Below are 15,822 nucleotides of genomic sequence, written 5' to 3'. Positions count from 1 at the left end.
TATCTATATAAAAAAGCCTAAGCTGCCGTTACAGCGGAACCACCGGTCACTATGATGCACACTGACCACCAGGGGGAGCAGCTGCTCAGCCAGAAGCCAGGCTCACCGCTGGCTGGTGAGTGCCTCTCCCGCCTCCACTAAGGAGCAGTGAGTAAGGGATCCCAGATTGCGAGAGGGCGCAGGCCAGGCTGAGGGGACCCCCTCCCCCCCCCCCCCCCCCCCGCGCAGGAATTTTGTGCACCAGGCTTCTAGTGATTTGGATAAAATGTCCACTTGCCTGGCCGGCACTGCTCAGTGGTTGAGTGTCAACCTATGAACCAAGAAGTCATAGGTTTGATTCTTGGTCAGGGCACATGGCCCAGGTTGTGGGCTCAATCCCCAATGTGGGGCATGCAGGAGGCAGCCAATCAATGATTCTCTCTCAACATTTATGTTCCTCTCTCTTTCTCTCTGAAATCAATAAAAAATATAAATAAGTAAAATGTCACCACTTTTTGGGCCATATATGCTAATACCAGATGGTGACATTTTACACATCTTTCAAAACTGTACCAGGTTGCCCTGGCTGGAGTGGCTCAGTTGGTTGGGCACCCTACCATTCACCGAAAGGTTTCAGCTTCAATTCCTAGTTGTGGTTGTGCAGGAGGCAGCCAATGGATGTTTTACTCACACATTGATGTTTCTCTCTTTCTCTCTCAAAAACAATTTAAAAATATTTTTTAAAAAACTGCAACCACTGAGCAACCAGCAAGGGCTGTGCAGTTTTTTAAAAAAGATTTTTAAATTGTTTTTGAGAGAGAAAGAGAGAAACATCAATGCTCTAACCGTTAGAGCATCAGCTTGAGGATTGAAAGGTTGCAGATTCCATTCTGGTCAAGGACAGGTACCTCGCTAGTTCCAGGCTTGATCTTGACTGGTTAGGGCATGTGCAGGAGGCAACCAACCAATGTGTCTCTCTCACATTGATACTATTCTCTCTGTCTCCCCCCTTCCCCCCTACCCCGCCACTTCCATTCTAACCTCTGACCTGTAAAAGGTGAAACCAGAAAGAATAGGGAAGGTGGTGAGAGAGGTTAAGAGGCAGATGTCCAGCCTAAAGAAAACATCTAAAGCCTTTTTCATAAGTGAGAACATTTCCAATCCCTACATCTTGCTGAAGCCTAAAGACAGACAAGAGCCGGCAGGTGTGGCTCAGTGGTTGAGCATCGACCTATGTACCAGGAGGTCATGGATTCGATTCCTAGTCAGGGCACATGCCTGGGTTGTGGGCTCAATCCCTAGTGTGGGGTGTTCAGGAAGTAGCCGATCAATGATTCTCTCATCACTGATGTTCCTATCTCTCTTCCTCTCATTCCTCACTCTGAAATCAATAAAAACATTTAAAAATTTAAAAAATAATGAAGACAAGATACTGTTTACCCAAAGAGAAGTGGCTTATAGACTCATAGAAGAAGACTCTTTCCTCATCATGGACTCCACCTGTGCCTACCTGAAGAACTTAACCAGGGGAGCACAAAAACAAGCACCATCCATGTGTCATCAGAATATTAGCAGCTGCTCTTGCCAATGTGGATTTTTTTATAACAAGCATTTGGTTTTTTTTTTAGAAATTAGAGATTCCTCACTCCAAGGAATAAAATTATCAAGTATACTAGAAGTAACTAAATTTTTGCCTAAAGGCACTAAACGAGTTCAAATAAAGAAAAACAAACAAAACTGCCAACAATTAGGCACCATTCCACTTTAGAAAGAAGACAATTCTAAGGCTTGCCCAAGCTCCTAGAGGGTAGGGAAGACTCTGATAAATCAAATGTCCAGTGCTGGCAAGGCCAAGCCTGGCAGTAATTGCCAGCCTCCATTTGCAACAGATTCCATTTGCAAACCACGAGGACAAGAATTACAGCTCAGGGGCAAAGACCCCAGGACTACATAACAGCACCTGTCAGTGCCCTACATGCTCCCCGCCCCCCTTTCCAGCTGTGAATAAACCTCTGGTTCCCACACTTCATTCACAGCATGAGCGGCTGCTGTCACTACATCCCACTCGACCACACACAAAGCATCACATACAGATTGGCAGCACTGTGAGTAATCCGTGGAGGCTCCCAATCACAGACACCTGGGGAAGAGCCTAAAGTCCTAAATTTGAGCTCTACCTTCGGATGGCACCTTGTATTTCCCCGTGGACCACTCACTGTAAAGACGGAAGAATCCCAAGCACCAGAAACACAGGTTCACAATCTGAAATATCTGAATCCAGAAAAGGGAGGCTTATCACAGAAATTGTTGGGTTCCTTGCTGACCCATCATGTTCTCTAAGCAGAATCCCAAGAAACTTTCAATCAAATTTGAAATTACTTAGAAGAGATGGCTTACTCTTCCCAAGTTTAGGTTAGGCATTGAGCTGGTGAAAACTATGCTGATCACAATCCACTCCAAATAATTCATCCAGGCAGAGCATTAACCCGGGCAGAACATCAAGAACAACCCTAAGAATCTCAAGTCATTTTACTACTTGAGGAAATAAGATAGAAAAGAGTTTTTAGCACTCATGTTTGGGTCCCAAGCTTGCAGATTACAGTGCACCCAAACATCGCACCAGATCACTATTTTGGGGGAGGATGCAAGCCCTAAACGATCTGGAAAAAAAAAAATTCAACATCAATGAAACACCTGGACTAAAGAAATGGAAATCTTAAAGCCTTCCCCAAGTTTGGATGCTGATCTGTGGGAAGCCTGGCTGACCAGGGATTTGGGAACCCCATGATCCCACAAAGACGACCTCTGTAATCCGCGCATGGAAGAGGTTCCGGGGAGGGGGTCCACCTCTCCGCGCCATGTAAGGACAAAGAAGACCACGTTTCCCGCCTCTGGAGCCTAGGACCCTCCTGGAATCCGAGGCGGGAGTGGGACAAAGAGGAGGAGAGGAGGAGATGAGGATGGGGATGAGAAGAGGCGCTCCTGCCCCGCAGACCCGGATGCTCTAAGCTAGAGGGGGGGTGTGTGTTTCCAGCACGTGCGCGCACGCGGAGCGCCGCAACAGACAAAAGCCCGGGCCGGGGGAGGCTGAGGCCAGGAGCCCGGTGCGCGCGCACCCCCCACGCGAGGCGCTGCCGCCAAACGAGGGGCCGCGAGGGGGGAGGACGGGTGCGCGCGCACGGGGCCCTCGCCGCCGACGTCGCCATTTTGTTTCCTCGGCACAATGGGGGAGAGTAACGGCCAAACGCGGGAGCACGGCTGGCACAGGAAGAATGAGCTCGGCGCCGGGACAGGGGACCGAGCGGAGGCGGGAAGCAAGGGGCGCCTCTGGCCTTGTCACCGCGACTCTCCAGCCGGGCCCGCGCTAAGTGGGAGGACGGGCGGGGGGAGGGGCAGAGGCGGGAGCGGGCCTGACCGCCGCCACATTGGAGCTTACCTTGTCAGCGTCCCTTCCCCGACCGCAACCGCAGCCGACCGCCTGCCACAACCCGCCGGGATCTCCCCCGCAAAAGCCACGCGGTGCGCACCGGGCTGCTGAGTCCAACTGCAATGGCGAGAAGAGGAGGAGGAGCCGGGGGCGAGCGGGCGGGCGGGCGCGCGCCAGGGAGGTGCGGAGCCACGTGACCACCCGGAGCCCCGCCCCCTCGTCGCCGCGTTGCGTTCGACGCAGGCCCAGCTTAAGAGAGTGGGAGGGACGAAAAGAGAAGGAGGTGGGTTCTGGTCACGTGACGAGGGCGTAGACGTTGCGAGCTGGTCACGTGGCATCGGAACGTTCCCCTCCCCTTTCCACGCCTTTGCTTGGTCATGTGACAGTGGCAAAAATCGGAGTCCTCCTTGGCCACGTGATGAGGACTTTTCGCTTTCCCTTTGTTGTATTGGTCGGTCTACATCATGTGACGACGTTCAGCGCTCTTTTATTGAAGGTTTTGAGCCGCTTTTTCACGTAATTCAGGGCGAGAAGCAGGTGAGGCTTCGAGTTTACGCTCATGCGCGGCCACCATCTTAAAGCTGTCGCCATGTGTACGTTGGCGGAAACGCCTCTGGGAATCTGGCCCGTTATCGTTCTCATAATAGCTGGGTCTCTGTGGAGGAGGTGTTTCCTCGAAAGGAGGCCTGCCCGCGGAACTTCCAATCCACTCCCCGCATCTCTGCAAGAAGCGGAGAAGACCCGAGGTGCGTGTGTGAGACTGCAGTGTCCCGAGCCGCCGAAGTGCCGAGCTGAGCTGGTCGGATCTTTCCGCATCTCCTTCACAGATGGAGACACTGAGGCAGTGCAAAAAAAAAAAAAAGACCTGACTTGAGGATTCACGGCCCGTTCACGGGAGAACCGGTGCCGCGACTCAGACGCTGGGCCACCAGTTTGGGTCTCATAAATAAAGTTCCTGGGGACCGAGCACCTTTTCTTTACAAGCCTGTCGAGGAATCCTCCCGAGCGCCGTGTAAGATCCCTGATGTACAATCTGTATCTAAACTAAGCTCTACTCACTGGCGCTCGACAGGCATCGTTGTTAGGTGAGGCTGGGTCCAGAATAATGAGTTGTTGAAAAGGTTTTCTTCCTGAAGAGATGAGAAATTAAAGACTTAAAGCCTAGTAGCGGGTCTTCCTTGCAAAAACGTAGGGACGGCACAGCTAGTTTGTAAATGATGCAATGTCCAGTGCCTGCCCTAGGTTTGAGGCCCCCGGTAAAACCAAGGACTGATCGATCCCTCGTTTCCTTTTCTACAAAATAGTAATAATAAAAAAGCACTTGGGCGAATTTTAGTGCAGGGCAAATGCCCCAAAATTATAGCTATTATTAAAAAGGTCAGGTGGCCCTGGCCGGGTTACTCAGTTGCTTGAAACTTCCTCCCATACACCAAAAGGTAGCAGGTTCGGTTCCCATCAGGGCACATACCTAGGTTTATAGTTTAATTCATGACTGAGGTGCCTTTGGGAGGCAACCCATCAAAGTTTCTCTCTCATATCCATGCTTCTCCTCCCCACCCCACCCCCAACTTCCTCTATTTGAAAGCAAAAAAAACCCAACACATTCCCAGAGGGAGCGCGCTTTCCCTTTTCTTTTCCCTTCCCTCTCCTCCCTGCCCCAGGCATGTTACCATTAGCTTCCTCACTCCCAAGCTCCAAGGGCCCTTCCTTTAACCTCTATAACTTGTTTCCTAAGCCCATTTCTTCTAGGAATTACTTATTCTACCTATGTGATTTACCAAATAAATGTTCCCTTATAGTTTGGGTCTTGGCTCTGAATTCTTTCCTAGCCAGAACCCAAGTATTATTTTAGAAAATAAAAATTAAAAAACATATCCTTGGCTGAGGTGTGTGTTTTTTTAATGGTGTAAAGATATGATTGCAGAAATGGTTGCATGCTGTACCTACTTTTTTTAAAATAGGTTTTTTTTTATTGATTTTAGAGGGAGAAGGATAAAAACATCAATGATGAGAATCATCAATCTGCTACCTCCTGCACACCCCCCACTGGGAATTGAACCCTGCAACCTGGGCATGTGCCCTGATCAGGAATCGAACTGGTAACCTCTTGGTTCATGGGTTGACGCTTAATCACTGGGCCATAATGGCAGGGCCTTACTGCTTTTTATTAACACAGAATTTTGAACTGAATCTATTCACATGATCTAAAATGTCAAAATGTGCAAGAGGATGTGAGAGGAAAAAGTCTACCTTCCTCCCCCAGATACCCTCCTTAGCAGCTGTTGTAAAGTTTTTTGTGTCTCTTTACACAGATATTTTACTCCCAACGATGCTTAATTGTATTTCTGTTGCTGTTTTTCACATAAATAATAGACATTCTGCATCTTCCTCCCCCCAACTTGAAAACCTTTCTTTCTTTAAAAAAAAAAAAAAGATAATTTATTTTATAGAGGGAAACATCAATTTATTGTTCTACTTATTTATAAATTTATTGGTTTACTAGGAGCCCAGCGTGTGAAATCGCACGGCCCGCCCACCCACTCACCCACCGCCCTGCCTTGACACCCTAACCTCTCCACGCAGAGCTCCAGGCACCTGGTACAGCCCCCTGACCCCTCTGGCCTTCTCTGGCCACTTCAAGCCCTGCCCTCAGTGCCTCGAGTCGCATGAGGCTGGTCCCGCCTTCTCTGGGTGCCTCCCCACTTCCGCCCTGTCTCTGGAGCAACGCGGTGGTTTCACTTCATCATAGTGCCAGAGGAGAGCATGGAAAGCTCCCACCTGCTGCGCTGTGCTTCCCCAGGCAGGTGAGTGGCAGGGCGCTCTGAGTGAGAGCAGTGGGTGGCGAAGGACTGGTGAAGGGGTGCTAATGTGCTTTTACCCCTGCCCTCCCGGGCATGGGCCTCCTCCAGGAGTCTCCCGGCTTCCACCCCATCTCCGGGAGTAATGCCCCCGCTGCGCACGCACAGGCAGCCTCCTCAGCAGTCGTGACTGTGACACTGTTAGTACCAATTAGCATATCACCTCTTTATATAGATTCTTATATGTGCTCTGAACTGCGAGCTAACCAACTGAGCTACCCAGCCAGGGCTGAAGACCTTTCATAAACAAATAGAGCTTGAGATTAACGAAAAGTTTGGTAAAATTGATGGCACCTGTATTCAAATGATTAAGTTTAGAATTTTCCAGGTCATGATGAAGGTGATAACTGGCTTTTAACACTAACTGGCTTTAACTTTAAAGTTAGAGATCAGATCAGCAATGTCTCTTCACACAAACTGGCTCTGAAGCAGGGCAATTTGGCTAAGCTAACAGCGCTACCAAGTGGTAGGACAGGGAAGGTTTCTAGTTTTCTGACTCCCAAGTCTGCAGACCAATGATTTTTCATCTGGTGTGCTACAAGAATTTTTTAAATTAATTTCAGAGCAGAATGGAGAGGGAAAGAGATAGGAACATCAATGATGAGAGAGAATCCTCGATCGGTTGCCTCCTGCACACACCCCCCACTGGGGATCGAGCCCACAACTTGGGCATGTGCCCTTAACCAGAACCAAAACTGGGACCCTTCAGTCTGCAGGCTAACACTCCATCCACTGAGCCAAACCAGCTAGGGCAGTGGTCGGCAAACTGCGGCTCGCGAACCACATGCGGCTCACAAGCCGCAGTTTGCCAACCACTGAGCTAGGGCATGCCACAAGAATTTTTAAAACATGCAATACCTCACTGTTCAGTCAGGGGCACCTTCCTTTTTTCCCTTAGATTGACAAATTAAAAAAAATGACAACAGCCCTGGGTAGTGTGGCTTGGTTGGAGAATCTTCCCATACACCGGAGGGTGGAGGGTTCAATTCCTGGTCAGGGCATGTACCCAGGCTTTGAATTTAATCCTGGTTGGGGTTCATGCAGGAGGCAACCAATCGATGTTTCTCTCTCAAATCATAAAAAAATAAAAGGACAATAGCCATCCAGTGTGAATGAATCAAAATTATACCTATTTTTTTGTTCGATGGGCAGAAAATGTATTTTTTTGTATGCTGCAGAATTTTGGTAATTTATGTGTGCCATGAGATAAAAAAGGTTGAAAATTGCTGCTGTAGACCTTTCTTGGGAGGGGCCCAAGGTTACATTTTTTAAAGAACTTGCTTTTGAGGCTCTTATTCCTCTAAGGCAGCCCCTATCAAAGGGGCCCCAAGCAAAAGGTGGGCAGGTAGGATCCTGATTTCCAACAGCCACCTCTATGGAGGATTCCTGGACAGCTTTGGTGAGTTTTTCAACCTCAAAGGGTTGCTGGAGCAGCCAGTCTGGAGTGGATGCTGAAGAAACAGTTAATGATTGTGATTATTACCTACTAGATTTGTGCCCATTCAACCTGGTGTTGTGTCGTGTTTTGTTCTAGAGCCTTTAATTTTTAAATGTTTTTATTGCTTTTCAGGGAGAGGGATAGAGAGACAGAAACATTGGTGAGAGAGAAACATCATGGATTAGCTGCCTCCTGCATACCTCCTCCTGGGGATGGATCCCACAACCTGGGGATGTGCCCTGACTGGGAATGGAACCATGATCTCTCGGTTCCTGGGTTGATGCTCAACCACTGAGCCACAGCAGCCAGGCCAACCTGGTGGGTTTTTTGTTTTGTTTGTTTGTTTGTTTTTTAAATATTTTATTGATTTTTACAGAGAGGAAGGAGAGGGATAGAGAGTTAGAAACATCGATGAGAGAGAAACATCGATCAGCTGCCTCCTGCACACCCCCCACTGGGGATGTGCCCGCAACACAACCAAGGTACATGCCCCTGACCAGAATCGAACCTGGGACCCTTCAGTCCGCAGGCAGATGCTCCATCTACTGAGCCAAACCACTTAGGGCTAACTTGGTGTTTTTAATTGAGAAGATCCACTGGGCTGCAGTGAAGGTGTAGAGGAAACTAAAACGCCCTTAAAAGTTTAGTTTAGCCCTGACCGGTTTGGCTCAGTGGATAGAGCATCGGCCTGCGGACTCAGGGGTCCCAGGTTTGATTCCAGTCAAGGGCATGTACCTTGGTTGCAGGCACATCCCTAGTAGGAGGTGTGCAAGAGGCAGCTGATCAATGTTTCTCATCGATGTTTCTAGCTCTCTCTCCCTTCCTCTCTGTAAAAAGTCAATAAAATATATTAAAAAAAAAAAAAGTTTAGTTTATCTGGGCCCACACCTTCCCCACCCACCAGGAGCTGCTGCATGAGAGGTTTTCAGCCCAACCGCTGACATGTTAACATCTGTCATGCTCCTTGTCTGTGGTCTCTACTTGGTTACCATACAAGATGGAGACCCCAGAAGCCATCTTCCTTCTCTTACTTCTGTATTTCCACCCTAACCCAGCTTCCTACCTTTGCCTTTCCATTACAACATAGTTAACAATTTCTGTATGCACAACCATTCTCTTACTTCCTTGCCTTAACTGACACCCCCTGTCATCTGGCTATACCCCTGTTCTCCCCATTACACCCTCCCCTCATTGGCTGAAGATTAAGGTCTGTCTCCATCCTCTTTTTTTTTTTTAATATATATTTTATTGATTTTTTACAGAGAGGAAGGGAGAGGCATAGAGAGTTAGAAACATCAATCAGCCGCCTCCTGCACACCCCTCCTACTGGGATTGTGCCTGCAACCAAGGCACATGCCCCTGACCGGAACTGAACTTGGGACCCTTCAGTCCACAGGCCGATGCTTTAACCACTGAGCAAAACCAGTTAGGGCTGTCTCCATCCCCTTGTGCATCCTCTTGCACTTCCTCAAAACAGGGTCTGCCATCCTCAGGGCTTTTTTTTTTTTTTTTTTAATACACTGAATGGCCAGATTATTATGATCTCTGAACGCATAATAATCTGGCCACTCAGTGTAGACTCACCACAGAGTTGGGATTTTAAAATAAGGTTTTTCCATGTATAAGAACTGCATTGTGGGTAGTTAGAAAGAAGCAGAGGACTTACTAGCCAGAGGCTGGGGGCCACTATCTCCTGGTCCCTTGACATATCAAGATTTGCAAGCTTTCCCGTATACATAAGTACACTGAGTGGCCAGATTATTTATTATGCGTTCAGAGATCATCATAATCTGGCCACTCAGTGTATATTTTTATTGATTTCAGAGAGGGAGATAGAGAAACATCAATGATGAAAGAGAATCATTGATTGGCTGTCTCCTGCATGCCCCCTACAAGGGATCAAGCCCACAACCAGGGCATGTGCCCTGATTGGGAATTGAATCATGACCTCCTGGTTCCTAGGTCAAAGCTCAACCATTGAGCCACATTGGTCAGGCCATCTTCAGGACTTTAATGTCCTCATGAACATCATCCATTTGTCTTCCTCATCTTGTGAGAATAAACAAGTCATCTTCTCTGTCAAAGAACAGTTTAGACAGCCACCATTTTGGACTTTGTGACTTGGCAGCCACCATGTTGGCCCCATGGCTTGCAGCACCCCTGGGGACTGCCATCTTGAAACGGCAAAGGCCAGCCCCTCCCTTTGAATTAGCCAATCAGGAAAGACTGTGCACCTGAGTTCCAATCAAGAGTGAGGGACAGCCCTAACCTGTTGGGCTCAGTGGCTAGAGCGTTGGTCTGCAGACTGAAGGGACCCAGGTTTGATTCTGGTCAAGGGCATGTACCTTGGTTGTGGGCACATCCCCAGTAGGGGGTGTACAGGAGGCAGTTGATCGATGTTTCTCTCTCATCGATGTTTCTAACTCTCTATCCCTCTTCCTTCCTCTCTGTAAAAAAAATCAATAAAATACATTTTTTTAAAAAAAGAGTGAGGGACAGGTCACGGGCGACAGGGATTATAAAGCCAAGCAGACCGCCTGCTCGATGCGCGCATGCTTCCAGGCCAAGTGCGTGCGCACCCTTCTCCGTAGAAGTAAAGTATTTGCCTTGCTGCCTGGCTCCCAAGTATGTTTTGTGTTCTACTAGGACCCTGCATTTGGGGGCTCGCCTTTTTAAAAAAATATTTATTTTTATTGATTTCAGTGAGGAAGGGAGAGGGGGAGAGAGAGAGAAACATCAATGATGAGAGAGAATCATTGATTGGCTGCCTCCTGCATGCCCCCCCACTGGGAATCAAGCCTGCAACCCAGGCATGTGCCTTTGGCTGGAATCGAACCTGGAACCTTTCAGGCCGCAGGCCGACACTCTATCCACTGAGCCAAACCAGCTAGGGCTCGCCTTATTTCTTACAATCTTCATAGATTTCTCTTACCAACTCCCCTGATTATACCCAAGAACTCTTCTTGAAAGCCTTTTGAACCATGCCAGCTGCCTTCCCACTATCTCAGAGTGGACATGCGTTAACCACAGTGCTATGGGGAACCACCCCTCTGCCTAGCTCAATCTGTAGTTCCATTGTCAGATTCCTATTGACTGACTTCAAAATTAGGCCCATGAGCCTAGCTGGTGTAGCTCAGTGGTTGAGCGTCAACCCAGGAACCAAGAGGTCACTGGTTTGATGCCGGGGGTTATGGGCTCAATCCCCAGTAGGGAGTGTGCAGGAGGCTGCCAATCGATGTTTCTCATCAATATTTCTATCTCTCCCTCTCCCTTTCTCTCTCTCTCTCTAAAAAGTAATAAAAAAAAAACACCCCAAAACACATTAAAAAAACAAAACAAACAAATAAAAAAACTAGGCCTATGACCTAGCCACAGTAATTAGTTTAGTAGTAAGTGACAAAATTGGCCAGCCGGAGCCAGTGGTCACCAGGTCTTGAGACTTTGGAGCAAGAGAAGCCTTCATTTCTCTGATGTTGAAGCCAAGGAAATATAAGGTGTGGTTAAGGGGTTGGGAGTGTACCTTGAAAGAACTTGGCAGAGAATGAAACCAATCCAGAAGAAAGCTGAGCCAAAAGATGGAGCTAGAAAACAGTATAGTGTTTCCTCAAAAAATTAAACCTAGAATTACCACGTGGTCTAGCAATTGAAAGCAGGGGCTGGAAGAGATATTTGCACACCCATGTTCATAGTATTATTCACAATAGCCAAAAATGGAAGCAATCCAAGTGTCCACCAGTGGATGAATTAATACAGTAGGGTATTATTTAGCTTTAAAAAGGAAGGAAATAGGACGGGTTTATTATAGGGCACCGGAAGCCGCGAGCCGGCGCCCGAGCTGCCTCTCCGGCCCCAGCCCGCCGGGCCCCGGCCTGGCGTGACGCCCCCAGCTGCCGCCCGCACTCGGGACCCGCCTCGCACTCGCTGTCGGGCGCCCGCGTCGCATCCGGTAGTTACCGGCCCGCCGGCTATGGCCGCGGCGGGGGCGCCCGGCTTCTGCGCGCCTCCTTCGCGGCCCTGGGCGGCGCAGCCCGGCGGGGGCTGCTCGTCGCCGAAGCCCGCGTGGCAGCCGGCGGCCTCCGGGGAGCCGGGCCTGGGCGGCGGCGCGGGGAAGCGGCTGCTGAGCCTGTGGGCCCCAGCGCGTTGCAGCTCAGAAGTAAAATAACAGTCCACGTTTTTTAAACCGTGACGGTGAAATAGTAACAACCAAAGGAAAAACCGGTGACTCTCTGCTAGATGTTGTGATTGAAAATAATCTACTAGTAGCTATTGATGGTTTTGGTGCATGTGAGGGAGCCTTGGCTTGCTCTACCTGCCGCCTCAGCTTTGAAAAGCACATACATGGGAAATTAGAAGCCATCACCGATGGGAATGACACGCTTGGTCCGGGTGTGGGTCAACACACAGATCCCGACTGGGCTGCCAAATCTGCTTGACAAAGTCTATGGACAAAATGACTTCAAGTACCAGATGCCACGTCCAATGCCAGACAATCCATCAATATGGGCGAGAACTCCTAAGATAGAATAAATGGGAATATTTTCACAAAATATTACCTATTTTTATAATTATTATTTCTTAATTAAACGAGAGCATGGATGAATGCGTTTACTATGATGACCCGCTTTACTACTTTAACTCACCTTGTATAACTACTGAATTTTGTAGTCTGAAAGGATGCAATCTTTATTTTGTTTAAACTATAAAAAGCAAATCAAATGTTAGAAAACGTGATAAAATGCTACATATTTTACCTTGTTTGTTTAGCAACTTTAGCAAAATGTTTTCATATAAATTCTATGCCTATTTGCCTATAAAGTAGATTTAAAAAGGTACTATCTCTGTGAGATGTGGGTGAAGGCAGAGATCCAAGATCCCTTATCTAAGGCCAGACGGTGAATTAGAAAATCTGTACCAGAACCCGCATCTTGTCACTACAAATGTAATGTTTAGATCGAAACTGGAGAAATTATGAATACCTTATTTATAGTAGTAATTAGTGTGAATGTGAATGAAACAAACTGTTGCTTCGTGCACTGATTAATTTCAAAGACAGTTGTAACCTTATAAATATTTCAAAAAAATTTAAAAATTTTAAAAAGGAAGGAAATTCTGATACTTGCTACAACATGGATGAACCTTGAAGGCATTATGCTAAGTGAAATAAGCCAGTCACAAAAGGACAACTACTGTATGATTACACTTATAGGAGGTCCCTAGAGGAGTCAAATTCACAGAGACAGAAAGAATGATGGAGAATGATGGGTGCCAGGGGGATGGGGAATGAGGAGTTGTTTAATGGGACATAGTTTTAGTTGGGGGAGATTAAAAGAGTCCTGGAGCTGGATGGTGGTGATGATTGCACAGCAATGTGAATGTACTTAATGCCACTGAACTGTACACTCAAAAAATGGTTAAGGTGAGCCCAGCAGGTGTGGCTCAGTGGTTGAGTCTCCACTCATGAACCAGGAGGTCATGGTCCGAATCCTGGTCAGGGCACATGCCCTGTTTTCCCGATTGATCCCCAGTAGGGGGCGGGCAGGAGGTAGCCCATCAATGATTCTCATTGATGTTTCTATCTCTCCCTTCTCCCTCTAAAAAATCAATAAAAACATTTTTTTAAAAATGGTTAAGGTGAAAAAGAAAAAAAACACGAAAGAAATAAATTGTTACGGTGTGTTTATGTGTATTTTATAACAATTTTAAAAATAAAAATAAAAAATGGAGTGAAAGTGAAACTAAGTTGTGGCCACATCATTTGAGCTACAGGATGTTGAGAGTTGTGGGAAAAAATACACATATAGTCAGACATAGTTATGCTATCATTGGGCCTGTGTGTGGGATCTAAACCACCTTATGGTCATCATCTTCACCTGCCAGGATTCTCACTGTTGCCCTAGTTCTTGCTCTCTCATCCCACAGAGCAGCTATGTGTGACTTTTGCCTGCTGGTCCTCCTCATTCTGAGACCTGAGACTTGCCTTTGGGGAGCAACCTCTCCTCCACTTTGTCCTGCCTGCCTGCCTTCGCCCTGGGTCTGGCCCATCAGAAGCCCATGGCTCCCCTGGTCCAATGACTGGTTTGGAGATGACATTTTGCTAAAACAGGCCAAAGGAGAGGCAGCTCTAGAATTTGCCTCCAATCAACTTGGAAGTTCTTTCTGCTGGTGCCACTGGCCTGGGAGGATGTAAGCCCACGATACACAGCTTGATGTGTCCTTTAACACCTTACTCCAATTGTTCATTCAAGCACCCTCTCACCTCAGGGCCTTTGCCCTGGCTGTTTCCTCAGTCTGAAGCACTCTTCCCTCCATATGCAGAGCTCCCTCCTTCTCTCAGCGCTCAACTCTCCTGTCCTGATCATCATTTCTTAAAGGGCACTATCCAATTACCCTGCTGTATATTTCTTCAAAGTGTTTATCATCACCTATTGCATATTTAGTTACTGTCTCCCTTGTTAGATGCTAAACTCTGAGACCAGGCAACAAGGTCCTTGTTCACTCATGTATATCTACTATGTGAAGTGTCTGGCTTAGAGCGCTCGAAACAACAGGTGAGGGAATGCCTGGGTCTCCCCCGACACCTGTGCCCCACTATGCCCAAGTCAGTCCAGCCTCACAGTGAGATGAGCCAAAGGGAACTCTCCACATCCCTTAATCTACTTTTTTTTATTATACATTTGTGGTTTTTTAAAATATATTTTATTGATTTCAGAGAGGAAGGAAGAGGGAGAGAGAAACATCAATGATGAGAGAGAATCATTGATCGGCTGCCTCCTGCAAGCCCCCCACTGGGGATTGAGCCCACAACCTGGGCACGTGCCCTTGACCAGAATTGAACCTAGGACCTTTCATTTCGCAGGTCGGCGCTCTATCCACTGAGCCAAACCGGCTAGGGCCCTTAATCCATTTTTTTAAAAATTAAGGTATAATATCCACAATCATAAGTGTACAGCTTGGCATATATTTTTTTATTTTTAATATATTTTATTGATTTTTTACAGAGAGGAAGGGAGAGGGAGAGAGAGTTAGAAACATCGATGAGAGAGAAACATCGATCAGCTGCCTCCTGCACACCCCCCACTGGGGTTGTGCCCGCAACCAAGGTACGTGCCCGCAACCAAGGTACGTGCCCGCAACCAAGGTACGTGCCCGCAACCAAGGTATGTGCCCTTGACCGGAATCGAACCTGGGACCCTTCAGTCCGCAGGCAGACGCTCTATCCACTGAGCCAAACCGGTTTCGGCACTTGGCATATATTTTTATAGTATACATCTGTTAAGCACCACCCCAATCAAAATAAGGAACATTGTCACCACCCAGGAAGTTCCTTCCTAGCCAATCTCCAGCCCTTTTCTTTTTTTTAAAAAAAAAATATATTTTTATTGATTTCAGAGAGGAAGGGAAAGGGAGAGAGAGAGAGAAACATCAATGATGAGAATCATTGATTGGCTGCCTCCTGCACGCCCCACACTGGGGACCGAGCCTGCAACCAGGCATGTGCCCTTGACTGGAATCGAACCTGGGATCCTTCAGTCCGCAGGCTGACGCTCTATCCACTGAACCACGCCAGCCGGGCTCCAGCCCTTTTCTTACATCACCAGGATTAGCTTTACCTGTTCTAGAATGTTACAGAATTGGAAACATACAGCATGCCTTTTTTGTCTGTTAGTTTTCTGGGCACTTTGAGTATTTGGCCAGCCTGTAACTGGTTAGCACACCTCTGCCTGCATGCCTCCTTTCTAAAAGGGCAGTGATTCCCCTCCTGCTGGCCTCATCCTGGATCACTCTGGATCTGTACCTCTCAGAGTTGCAAACCACAGAAATGAATGCTGGCCAATCCCAGCGGAAAAGATCTTGAGTAAAGTCTGTTGGTAACTCACAGACCATCCAGGAGGGCAGCTGTTGGGTGACACAGTGAAGAAACCATCACGTGGCCTTGCCCTCAGGGAGCTGACCTGGGGGGCAGGGCAGGCAATACACAATAAGTACATCATATGTCCCCTGGTGGCAAGAGCAATGGACAAAAATAAGGCCGGGCAGGGGCTGGGCTGGGGTAGGTGCAATTTTAAGTCAGACAGCACACAGGAAAATCCTTATGGCGAGCTGAGGGATGGAGGGCAAGC

General features: G+C 47.7%; 1 protein-coding gene and 1 pseudogene across 5 annotated transcripts in view; one reads left to right on the top strand and one right to left on the bottom strand.

The window, feature by feature from the left end:
• ILF3 (interleukin enhancer binding factor 3) overlaps positions 1-3,633 on the bottom strand; it is a 38,973-nt gene extending 35,340 nt beyond the window's left edge. For all 4 annotated transcript variants that reach the window (XR_013960925.1, XM_080674834.1, XM_080674835.1 and 1 more), the window contains exon 1: positions 3,416-3,633. The gene's annotated coding sequence lies outside the window, so the exon portion shown is untranslated. The remainder of the gene's footprint in view (positions 1-3,415) is intronic.
• A 2,536-nt stretch (positions 3,634-6,169) lies between these two features.
• LOC308251733 (adrenodoxin-like) lies at positions 6,170-12,219 on the top strand (annotated as a pseudogene). The gene is made up of 2 exons: positions 6,170-6,210; positions 11,590-12,219. The product of its transcript is annotated as an adrenodoxin-like (transcript).
• Positions 12,220-15,822: the final 3,603 nt, after the last annotated feature.

This window comes from Plecotus auritus (genome assembly GCF_963455305.1).
Source record: "Plecotus auritus genome assembly, chromosome: 6".
Lineage (NCBI taxonomy): Eukaryota > Metazoa > Chordata > Mammalia > Chiroptera > Vespertilionidae > Plecotus > Plecotus auritus.
Note: the sequence above shows the minus strand (reverse complement) of the source record. Positions and strands in the feature narration are given on the sequence as shown.